This window comes from Lampetra planeri, chromosome 7 (genome assembly GCF_965212315.1).
Source record: "Lampetra planeri chromosome 7, kcLamPlan1.2.h2, whole genome shotgun sequence".
NCBI lineage: Eukaryota > Metazoa > Chordata > Hyperoartia > Petromyzontiformes > Petromyzontidae > Lampetra > Lampetra planeri.
Genome location: NC_136113.1, coordinates 7,086,459 through 7,099,146, shown reverse-complemented (window position 1 = coordinate 7,099,146; position 12,688 = coordinate 7,086,459). Strand labels below are relative to the sequence as shown.

Below are 12,688 nucleotides of genomic sequence, written 5' to 3'. Positions count from 1 at the left end.
ACGTTGTACTCGCTCGAAGTGATAATGGCAGTGGTATGGGCTGAGGGGGAACAACAGTGACAAAGTAGCAGCCTAGGAATGGAATGCGTCTAACATCAGTGTGTAAGATTTTCATTGAAATGCCCATATAGGACCCACCACTGCGATCTCTACATTGGGTCAAACTTAACATCTCTTAATGATCGACGGCTTGTGCATCAGATCTTATTTATTCACGATGTACTTACAAAAAAGTCAGCAGACTACCTGCTGGATCTCCTCACTGTTTCGAAGAACAAATGTGACCGAAGGTCCTAACTCATTTACTAGCTTCACATTCCTTATTGCCGTTCAAATACTGGAGGAAGGCCCTTTGCTGTTGATGCCCCCAGGGTCTGGAATGCTATCGCCAATAAACTGGAACTTGGATCACTACCTGTGAGATCTTAACTCAAAACTGCTCTTGAGGAGCTGTACACCACTGGCTGCCACTGCTATGCAGAGTGGACCGAAATCAAATGCATCGCTCCGGATGACCGCTGCAAAGTATGATCTTGAGTTTTGATTATAGCGTGCTGATCTTTAAAGGTGCATTGAAAAAACATCATAGTCCTGTTGTTGTGGAGTGACTCATGCTGCCAGCTATGGCTGCAAAGTTTGGTCGTACATGTTATGTATATCGTTTGTTGTTAAATTTGAATCACAGTTCCTATGATCACTGTTACATTATTTTTATAGCTTTATTTGGGTGATTTCGAAAACGAATGGTTTAGCCATGTTTGTTTGTTGAAATACAGTTAGCCTGATAACTTTAATCTAAATTGTCTTATGGTTGTTATTGTTTGACTTGCATTTCACTGGGATTTTTGCACACAGCGTTGATATACGGCGTTTTATTCTGGAAGACTTTGCTGTTTTTTCCCTGGATTTTTCTCTTGCGCGTAATCACTTTAAGATGTTCTTTGTTCATGTTTTAGTTTTTTGCGGTTGCACCCGAGTCAAGAGCCGCCTGGCTCACAGGGCTATACCTAATAAATGAAACTGAAACTGATAGTGTTATTAGAATGATAAGCTTTTTAATACATTTTAGAAAGCTTACTTCGATGTGATATTTGGTGCATCCATGTCGGTCATGAATCTGGGACCGCTTGATCTAGTTGGGCCCAGAAACTTTAGCTAAATTTGTTGATGCTAAATGGCCATCCATTTAGTAGGTACGCAAAAATCTATGAAAACTTGACCCCTCCCGCCTCCCTGTACTCACGTGTACTTTTTACATCCCCCACCTGCGTACGTACGCTTGACCCCCCCCCCCACCCCCGAATCCTATAGAACGGCCGATATTTAATCCACGCAGAAACGATCAAGGATTCATAGTATTAACGTGTTTAAGCAAACGGATAGTCCACCGCCGGACTATCTAACTCATTTGAAGGCCAATGTAGACAAATTATTATCGAGGCTACACCCCCGACCCCCCGTTACCTATGCGTACGTACATTGTCAGTAGACCCCCCCCATACGCATGCGTACGTACTAAATGGATGGCCCCTAAATACTGCCGCTGGTTGAGGGCAAGCAAGACTTTGAGTTCCACCAGGACTGGCTGCTGGTGAGTGAAGCTCCAAAAATAGACCGGGTAGATTTGAGTTATGCTTTCTGAAGTGCCTTTCTGGTTGTACCGCATGCTGTGTTAACCATGAGGGTTATTCGACCAAACTTCACCACGCTGGTAAGTGCAGGTTGGTGAAGAAACGGAGTGTAGACGTTGGCGCACATTACAAGTGGATTTTACCACACTGCTCTCTTGCTCATAGCGTAGCCCTGTACCAGCTTTTGTTCACCTGCCATAGGCTACAAATGTATCTCCCGAAGAAGCTGCCAAACCTGGAGTGAAACGTTGGACATCACGCCAAATAACGACCTGAAAACACACGTGTCGTCGGAGAGCTGTACAGCACACAAACGGCTGTTAGATTCTGACAATTTACGGAAGCAGTTCTGTAATGCTCATAAGGGTTGTGTCAAATTATTGTACGTCACGTAAACACGCAGTTGAAGTGGCCTGTAGTGGTTTCAGAGTGGATAATCCGCTGGAGAATGCTGCTCCGGTGGCCCCTACACAGACATTCGGCTACTGGATGCTCTACTATTCCGCGTGCTCGTCCCGAGCACGTGTGTGTCATGCAAGGAAGACCACTTGCCGAATGTCCTCTCTATGAAAGACGTGACTGCACCCGCCGAGGCACGTGTCTGCTGCACATGCCGTGACACGCTTTAGGTGTGACACAGCTGGGCCCCTCCTTGTGTGCTCGCGGACAGCCGTTGGTTTTTGATGATCGTAAATATGAATGGCTCCGTTGAACTCTCTTGAACCAAGACACTTCCTATGCAGTACTTTCTCCGTATCTTTGTTTCTTATACTGTATGAACAAATATGTTTGTCATAATAATATTCAACATTTGTATCCCCCCCTCCCCCCCGTAAATAACAAGCACTCGTAAACCATGCGCACGCAATCTCTCAAGAACGTGTGTGCGCAAGCAACCAACGTAGGTGGCACTTCACGGTACTTATTTTGATGGCCCCTATCGTCCACGATAGCAGAATATGGATTTCAAGGTCATGTGGCCACATCTGCTTGTTGTAAGCACTCTCATCGTCGTGGAAACCAGAACAATTCAAAGAAACATGGGAAGCACACTCATCTGCCAGTTCCGTGTGTTCATAAATAGGTTCTCTAAACAAAACCACATTATGATCCTCACACAGTGCCTGTCTGTCAACCTACCCCAGCCGTGATATATGGCTTTGTGTTAATGCTGTGCTCACGCACTACGGATCTCCCTTGTAAAATTGCTAGCTAAACGGGATCATTCGTGTAACAAATTAAATAAACTCAAATCTCAAACTCAATGAGGTTTATAATCTTGGGATGGACATGTGATGGGTATGGATGATTACAGAAAAGACATAGGTATCTCGCCTATAACAGTATCATCAGGAATGTTCTCGATCTGGACAGGTTTTGTAAGCTAAGCAGAGCTGAAGCTGGCTTTAGATTCCCAGATCTGCAGCTGCTATCAGGGGTGACATGCTGCTGCAGGACTATGCTGTTACCACTGGGCAAGTGCAGATGAATCCGATGTTGTACTATACTCTTCCAACGTCTACACTCCTCGCCTTAAAACAACCCAGACTGACCAGCTTGGTGAAGTATGGTCCAATCAGCACCACGACTGACATGGGGGTTATTTAAGCATGGGGAGGCCGTCATCCAGCAGTGGATTTATAAAGGCCTGCATAGTCAGTGTCTTGTGTGCTGCTAATCAGCACACCGCTGGCCTATGAGGCTATAAAAAAGAAACATGACGAGTGGGTGGATAGGCTACGGAATTATGATTCTATTAAACATCCACAGTTTATTTGAAATAAATCTAATTTAGGGTTTCAAAATCGTTAAATGTCATAAATGAAAACTATTTTGAAACCAGTAACAGAAACGGACAATAATAAGCCAAGTGCATTTACCTATTTAGAGAGGGAGCCGGCAGACAGGAAGGAGGCATCTTGACTGTCACATGATCTCAGTGAAATTCAGTCAACATTAAATTACCACCATTATTGTTCCTGAATCGTGGTTGCTTAATAACTTCGTCGAGAGAGGGGGTAGGCAACTAGCCATGTGTGGGTGGAGGCCAAGGAAGTATAGTGAAGAGGGACCACACACGTTTTGTAAAAAAAAACTGCTGCAGCTGAGAGTAACCACAGAATAAAGGCGTTTTACCGAAATAAATTATGAGCAAATGAAGTAAGGGGTGGAGCAGCCGCGCAGTGGTTAGCACACCGAGCTTTGGCGAACAACAGCGACAAGTGACCTCTGAACCCGTCACCTCCCTCCGTCCCTCCCCCCTTACCCTCTCCTTCCCCCCAACACCTTCACTCCTCAAGGGCCCTTGCAGCAACAACAAAAAAACCCCACAATTTATGTCGTCACGTTAGACCAACAATTTTCAGCCACACTGGCCAGCGCTGTGAATTATGGTCAGGCAACACCCACGATGGGACATTGTGCAAAGATGCCTTTAATTCAGCGGTAGATTGACAAATGGTTGTAGATTATTTTACTATTATTATTGTTATCTGAACCAAACATATTTACGCCATATGATCTGCCAACAAAATGGTGAGCTTCTTGAGATAATTAACAGGGCTTCCAAACCACACACGAGCTATGCACTGCTTAATGAGTTTTGTGACCGCGTGGATATTGAGATGTGTGTGCACATGGTGTGGTGGAGTAGGATGTGCAATTGAGCGAGGCTGTGGGGGGAATAATTCAGCTTCAAATGAAATGTCACCATGTGGCAGGTAAATCAAGGGATTGCAATCATATGTGTGTGGTACTGTATAACGTCAACCGATGGACACACATTAAGATGACTACGTGGGAATTTGTGATTGTATCCGAAATATGCATCAAAAAAGTTTTTATACACGGCCCCAATATGATCAAGAGTGATGTAGGAAGCCTGTTAATATGCATACATCTACTAGGCTGCGTGCCATTGCTATCCCACGTGGATTAATGCCGATGACTTGTTAGCTTCTTAATAAACAATCCGACACATGTGAAAGGCAAAACATAATCGAGAGTAATGTTGATGCTGATGATGACAATGATAAAGGAATACGGAAAATACAATGTTAACACATTTATTGCAAATATCTCACGATTACTTCTGAAAACACTATTTGTTTTACCTGTCTGCAAGCAACTTCCCACAAATCCCTCTTGCCACACACAACACGAGTGCAACTGCAGTAGTACGTTAAATGTCGCAATGGTGATTGTCTTATCGCATGGAAGCAGCAACATACAAATTCAACAGGAACCCACAAGTCATTGGTAAGTTTCGCGAGCTCAAAATAACTGCGATTTGCATATCCTGGATTAGGCACTTAAAATGCAATCCCAAATCTGATATCAATAATTCCAATGCCCAGCTGTAGCTTATTTATTTTTTACAACCAATGACGGTCGTTTGAAAGGCGAACCTGCATTCGCTATAAAGTCTATCGAAAGACGACGCCTTTATTTATTTATGAAGCAGCCCAAAGCAGAATTCCAGTAAATTGAATTTACGAGTTAAACAACGAAGCTGGTGGAACAATGGGAAAGGTGATAGCGCCCCCTCCGTTTGGTTGCAAAACACCCGGCCCGAGCACGTGACGAGGTCGCGTTGCTCGTCGTTCTCGCTACGGCGGTTGCAGATTGCCGGCTCGCGTTGAGTTGCTTCTCAATTCTCATCGCCTGCGCAATCCCGTGTCGTTTTCACGTCATTGTCGCCGTTAAATGTCAACGTGCCTCAACGTGGCTCATGACGATGCTGTTACGCGAACAGCCAAAATCACGATCTGAAGCATCGGACACAACGTTGCTTATGAAAGCAGTTCAAAAGAAATGTGCTGTTGCAATCTGTGAAGAAGGGGCGAAAATCATGAGGATTTGTAATATATTTGGGACTTAAATGCAATATTGCATCTCGTATCAATCATTCCAATGGCCAGATATAGGGTTTAGTTGCCAAAATAGAATTTAGACCATAATTTCAAATATAATACATTCACTTAAAAATATATACCCCCGTGAAATGTACACACCTTGTTAATGATTCCCGCATTTGTGCTTTTCTACTTGCAATAATTACGTGAACAGGTCAGAAAAGACACCCGCCAAGGGGAGACGTAGCAATAGAATTAAACTCGTGTGCAGGAGCGAGGTGGTTTATCACATCGCAGAATCGCAAAGTTGGCGTCGGTTTGTGGAGACCTTCATCTAGCTGTGGATCGACCACGGCTGATGATGATGATGATAAATGAAGTTGGATGCCCACAGACCTACGTTTCAAACAAAACGAGGAAAGGTGCAAAACGCAGACAGCCATTCTTCTCGACATCTATGAAAAAGAGCTGCAATAATCATCGGATATCTCCAGGATAACGATTCTGATTATGTGCGTTTGAAACTAATGGTTTCCCAGCCTGCATTGATTGTTTTAATTATAGGGGGGTTTCTGATAATCAATTACAGATCTGACCCACACACAGTTGACACGAGGCTACATACATACGTCGTATAAGCACGTTTGCGATTCCAGATTTCTTGCGACGTAAATCATTCACAAGTTGGTGCGACAAGTAATTCGCGACGTGACTTATTTACTTGCATTCCACATCGTTTACATTTCTTATGCTGCAGTGAGAGGCGTACCATCCCCCCCACCCCAAGTAAAAATTACCTTGCTTTGACCTGTGATGGAGAACATACAGAACCACTGTCATTCACAACAAAACTCATAGACAGCTTCGTTGCCGACATTCACTCCCCCTCATTCACGTCCCAATGAAGCCAAAACGCCGAGTTTACTTACACAGGTAACCCAACTTCTTCTGGCGCATCCTGCGCTCATATTACGTTTGCACTGTGTGTGTGTGTTGTTGTTGTTATTCACGCGTTTCGTTTACGACCATTAAATACCTCTTTGTTAGTTGTGCAATAATCCTTAAGGACCATGTAGTCGGTCTCTAAAAGTAGTTTTTGGCTGTTTTACAGTTGCTTTGTTCAAACACCGCCGGATCTCCCACCGTAAAAAAGCCGGAAAACTAGCCAAGCGGGCTCGTCTGTGAAACAAATAAACTAAACTTAAACAAGAACACAACAGCTTTGCAGTCCCCCACATCTCACCCCACACCCCTCTCTGAGGCCCTTCAATGGAATTCCACTGCCTCACCCCTTGCCGCTCCCCACCCACCACCCCAGTTTTGTCAAATGCGAACCTCCCTGCATATCAGATTGTGCGGATAGGGCTGCATACCTAAATAGCGCCTTTAGTAGAATGCTTAATCAGCATGGTAAATTGCATCATATTGTGCTGATTGGGCTGCATACCTGATTGGTGCATTTCGTAGCATTCTTAACCAACATGGTATACTGTAGACGATCTGTATAGCGTGGAATGTGGAATGGCTGTATTGTCGTATACAGGAGTTCTAGATTTGAAGCTTTCGTGACTGCAAGGTTTTTTCGGTAAAGTCACGTAGGTAAAAAATAAAATTAAAAATTAATAAAAGTAATAATAGAAATAAAATTATTATTTTAAATAAAATAAAAATTAATAAAAGTAATAATAGAAATACAATTATTATTTTATTTCTATTATTACTTTTATTATTTTTATTTTTTACCTACGTGACTTTACCGAAAAAACCTAAGAGTACGTATACAGGAGTGTTGAGTTTCGTAAAATTATCCTCTATATGTTTATCAGCAGGCAGGTGCATAGAATGGGAAACGTTGGATTGTGGATTATATATGAAAATTTAATTCCGTGAAATGCTAATCCGCATGTTAATCTGTAGAGAGGCCTATTGGATGGGAAGAGCTGAACTGCAGATTGAATTCACTCTCCATTCCATTCCCACTCCCACCGTCTCACCTGTGGGTGGTTTGAAGCTCATGATCACGACAATCTGTGTGCTGTACTCACTAGTTAAATAAAAGTGTAGTGTGTACCAAACCATCACCGTGGTAATACTATCCCAGTAGTAACGAGGAGGAACAATCATGCATATGCATGTATTCTGTCACCGCCTTCCAACAACATAAAAACGAAACAATACTATATTTACTTCACCAGTCAAGGCCCGCTGAACTATTTCGCTCTTTTGCAGAAACGACCTGGCCACACTGGGAAAACATGCAAACTCCAAATATACAGGCATCAGGGTCAGGATCCAACCCACTGCCTCCTGCACACCAGGCGAGTTAGTGAACATCTCGCCACCGCGGCGCCATGCGTCTATCCTAGGAAATCATTAGCGATTCGATTAAATTCGTTGCTTTCCATGCCGCTCAACTAGATGGCATCACACAGCGCAACCCCTTCGAACAACTTGGCCAGCTTTTTGTCATTCAATTCCCCAATAGCAACACAACTTGACACTAAAATTGAACTTACATTGACTCATCGTGAGCCCCTGCGACAGGGATTATTTACCGCTTACAATCTGCTGTTTTCTATTTGCTTCGTTTCTGCACTTTAATTGTTTCTATTTTGTAATGTTGGTTGAAACCAGGTCTCTCATGCAGATGAATACTATCCTGCTCTCTTGAGAATTTGAACACGTAGGCTTTCGCCACCTATATTATTCATAATTCATAATAATATATAATAGCCCAGATCTGTCATTATTTATTTCATTCTGTGTCTGTGATTAACGCGGCACGGATTGGTTGAAGTGCGTCACGTGACCATGAGCAACAGACGGGTGAGTGAGAGTGAGGCAGAGCCGTGCTCTGTCCACTGCTGCCCTGATGGACCCCCCTGCTCTCCACTGCTGGCTTGAGGAAGAGCCGCGCTGTCTCCACTGCTGCCGTGAGGGAGCCAAACGCGCTCTCTCCACTGCTGCCCTGAGGGAGAGCCGTGCTCTGTCCACTGCTGCCCGGAGGGAGAGCCGTGCTCTGTCAATTACATTAGTACTGGAGTTTTTTTGTGCTTAAATCCACTGCTGGATGAATGCCCACCGCACGCTGTGCGAGTGGATCGTAAGGATTTACTTGACCAGTCTGTTGGAGGCCGCCGCACGCTGTGGTTGTTGGGGGGCGCCGCACGCTGTGGTTGTTGGGGGGCGCCGCAGGCTGTGGTTGTTGTTGGGGGGGCGCCATAGGCACCCCCCCAACAACAACCTAGTTCATAATAAATGTTTTTGAGTTAGATCGCGTTATTTATTGATAAATGTGTCACAACCCTCCATCACCCGACACGGCCAATCAGAAAAAAATGTGTCACGTTGACAAAAGACAAATAGGTAACTACTTTAGTCCACCAGTGTGTTGAAGAGTGAATTTTTGAGTACGACGTTTCGCTGGTAATTACATCCAGCATCATCGGGCGATTTGCCAGAATAGTGAAGCCCTCCCTCCACTTGCTCCCGGTCTTAAATATAGCAGTAGGGTGACGTCAGCTCTTGAGCATGACAATAACAACAAACTTTGCAAGCATGGCAATAACAAGAGCAGCAGCAATGCGGGTGCGTTGCACACCTGCGGGAGGCGCAGTGACGTTGGGGACACTCTGTTCTCATCTCACGCATTGGCAAAACAAATTACGGCAATTTTTGCAGGTGATGTAATGATAATAATGTTGGTAATTTATCCGCTCAAAGTCTCCCACCACCACCCCGGGGAGAGGCACACCACAGCGTCTCCTTCATATCCCGTTCGCGGGGTCCCCTGTTTACATTCTATCCCCGCATGATGGGGTAATAAGTAAGTAATCGCCTTACCGCCACGGCGTCCGCGCGTGGTTTAGGCCCCGTGTTGTTATCGCAAATAAATGAATCCCGGACGGCACGGGGGGTCCATTTGTGTTGTTCCTGATAGGTTTTGCCGTACATTGCGTGTGACCTCTGCGTGTTCACCATTGCATTCTCAGAATGTCCCGAAGTGTCCCAATTGATGTGGGGCTTTTTTTGTCAAGGCCGTGCGGGTCACGGGGGTTTGCGTGATCATATTTTGGGCCAGAGCAAGACATGCATGCGCATGGGACATTTGGTTCATGTTGGAAATAATGTCTGTGCTTGTCAGTGTGGGTTGGTGAACGTGGAGTGGTATAGGGGGCGATTACTTTTGTATACCATGTCCACGGATCGTACAATAGTTGACAGCCATCAACATATAACTACGTATCAATCCACTGCTAGATGTGGATTTCGACCATGTATGTTGGTTTACCCATATTTCACCACGCTGGTCTCAGTGTGGGTGAAAAATGTTGGTCGAACATCGTGGCTGTAAAAGGGGTTGAGTGAGGTGGTTGGGGTTCCAAGGACCGGTTCAGATGTCACTCGCCACTCACGTTTAGCCGTGGCCGAGACTGGAACTTGGGTTGCCGGGTTCATAGGCAACAGGTGCAATGCGCTAACCACTTATCTTGTTTGAAATAAACGCGAGTGGCTTGTATAAAATGGTTGTCAATGAAGGCAATTAGAGTGCATTTCTCGAGTGATTAATCAGACACGGAATTTGCATTTTAAAGATCACGTTAGGTTACTCACACACGTACAGCCTTCATAGGCACAGGACTCGACTGGATGGTGTCATCAGCACCACAACCATCCGCCTTTGCCTCGTGTTCACGACACACCACACCAGATACCGTACTCATCTCAGGCTCGGGTAAGCTTGGTCCAGATATTTGCCACCGATGTTAGTCGTGGCCGGTAATCGAAACTTACGATTCCTGGGTTTGTAACGTAGGCCACTTCCACCCCTTAAAGTGGATATTGGTCACTCGGCCTTATCACAAACACGCACACCATGGCCTCACCACACACACACACACTACATACAATCCCACACACACACTACATACAATCCCACACACACACACGTGATGAATGCGCCCGTGTTCTCACGCGTGTTCACTTATCACTCACCTCCCTAACAGCTGATACTTTACAAAAATAAATATCACTTAAAAAACCGATACATCGACCAACTCAAGCCACTAACATATAGACAATAAATCGCGTAACTCAAATAATTAGCCTAACCAACGTCGCAGGAGAACAGGGCATGCAGAGGATGGTAAACGAGGTAACGCTGGCAGGAATCACGCACTCTGCGCGCCGTGGTGCTCATGGGAGACGACAGATCGAGGGGCGGAGGCGGCCCGGGCTTCATTTCAATTGGAGATGTCCGGGGCTGAGCTCCAGAAAATTGAAAACATTTTTGTCTAGAGCGGGTAATTGTGGAGTGTATGTTAAATTATCCCTTGAGAAAATAAGCCGCGCAGGCAGATATAGGATAAGGGTGTGGACACACCGACCGAGACTCGTGCAGCAAGAGCATCTTCGTGTATGTCGAACGCATTTGCCCGCCCGGTGCAAATAATTAATGTAGCCCTGCGTAGTTGATGTTCCGCGGTTTGTCTTGTCATAAGCCCCTCCGCTCGCGGTTCGGTTTCGTGTTTCTACCGCGTGTGCCTTCCGTTGCTTTGAAATCATCTCCCAGACAGGTGGAGTAAAAATGTCGTAAATCATCCAGAAATGATAGCGGTGCGGGAGAGCTCGAATGAAATAGGAGGGATGTCGCCGAGGAATATCCGACTGCTGCTGCACAAGAAGCGAGCACACCCCCCCCCCCCGTGTGCACCAAGATCCCATTGATTTGCGCATTCCCCTCTTTTACATGCGCAGTGCGCATTCCGGCCACAATTCGCGGTGGTGCTGCGCGAGTGGGTTCCACTCGGAACCCCCCGGCGATTAGAAACAGCAGCAGCAACAACAACAGCAGCAGCAGCAGCATCCATCACCCCTACCCCACCCTCCCTGGCCATTAGTGAGACCGCACACCTGCAACAATTGGGCACTGTATGGGGAGGAGGGGGGGTCGAGGAAGAGTTCACGACATCTCAACACGCGACACCGCTGGAGAGACTCTGTGGCACCCCCCCCGCCGCCACACGCGCAACGCGCAGCACCGCCCTTGCGATGGTCACTTACCTGCTGTTGTTGTCGTCTGGACGAGAACCGCTTCGGGCACGCACACTTGCGGTCGGATCTTCTCCTCCTACTGGTGGTGGTGCTTCGCGGTCGGTGTGTTGTCGGCGTGTAACGCAGCGGCGAGTGGGTGGGTGGGTGCCTGGTGTGCGTTGGAACCAAAGCTGCTGCTGTTGTTGTGTTCCGCGTGAAGAGCCGCAGTGCGTGTTGCGCTGTCGGGAGCGCGTGTTTTAGGGAGAGCCTAGCTCTGGTCGTCTCACACACAGGCACGCACACACACGCATGTGTGTGTGTGTGCGAGAGAGAGGGAGGAGAGAGAGGGAGGGAGGGAGAGAGCTCAGCTTGTTATTGTGCGCGGAGTCGCAGCTATGCTCCGCCACCGGTTGTCCCCTCCACCTGGGTTTGGCAGTGGCAGCAGGGCTGGACTGCAGGGAGGGCTTGGGATGGGTGCCCTGCCCCCCTTAGCGCTGTGCGGTTGCGTGTTAGGAATGCCGGCGGTGTTGTGCGCGTGCTATGCGAGCGGCGTGTGAGCGTGTATGAGAGTCGCGACAACGCGCCTTTCGTTGACATATGCACGAGGCGTTTGGCACCGTGGCCAGCTCTGCCGGCTGTCTGCACGCCCTGGGAGATGCTGCTGGCTGTGCCACGGCCTGCGCACGAGTGATACAACCTGCCCGGTGCGCTATTTGCAGCGGTGCGCGGTGCGTTCCCGGTCGCGTTGCGCACAATCGCAGCAGAAGCAGCTTGGCTCTTCTGCCCTGCCACCCCCCCCACGCCTTAAATCAAGAGAGTCACGCGTGGGCAGGGAGTCACACAAACCCACCAGGGGTGGGGGGATGGGTGAGCAGAGCGAGTGAGAGAACGAGAGAGGTGGAGCGGGGGAAGGCAGGTGTCGTGACTGTGGCACACACGGACAAATAACACAAACTCAACACTCGTTAATAACACTGCTCTGTAGGAAAGCAATATCATAGGGGACGACTCTAGCAATGGCCCGTTATCATAGCAGAGGTAACAACTATACTGTAACACGCTTCGAGAAAAAAATTCAACACGTGTGAATAACACTGTGGCTTTGAAATAAATAAAACTAAATACAATAGATTTCGATTTAAAGCTTTCGTGACTGCAGGGATTCATCTT

At 46.7% G+C, this 12,688-nt stretch overlaps 1 protein-coding gene across 1 annotated transcript in view; it reads right to left on the bottom strand.

Annotated features, from left to right (window-relative positions):
• B3GNT2 (UDP-GlcNAc:betaGal beta-1,3-N-acetylglucosaminyltransferase 2) overlaps nucleotides 1–12,184 on the bottom strand; it is a 70,976-nt gene extending 58,792 nt beyond the window's left edge. Inside the window, exon 1 of the mRNA XM_078596166.1 lies at nucleotides 11,549–12,184. The gene's annotated coding sequence lies outside the window, so the exon portion shown is untranslated. The remainder of the gene's footprint in view (nucleotides 1–11,548) is intronic.
• Nucleotides 12,185–12,688: the final 504 nt, after the last annotated feature.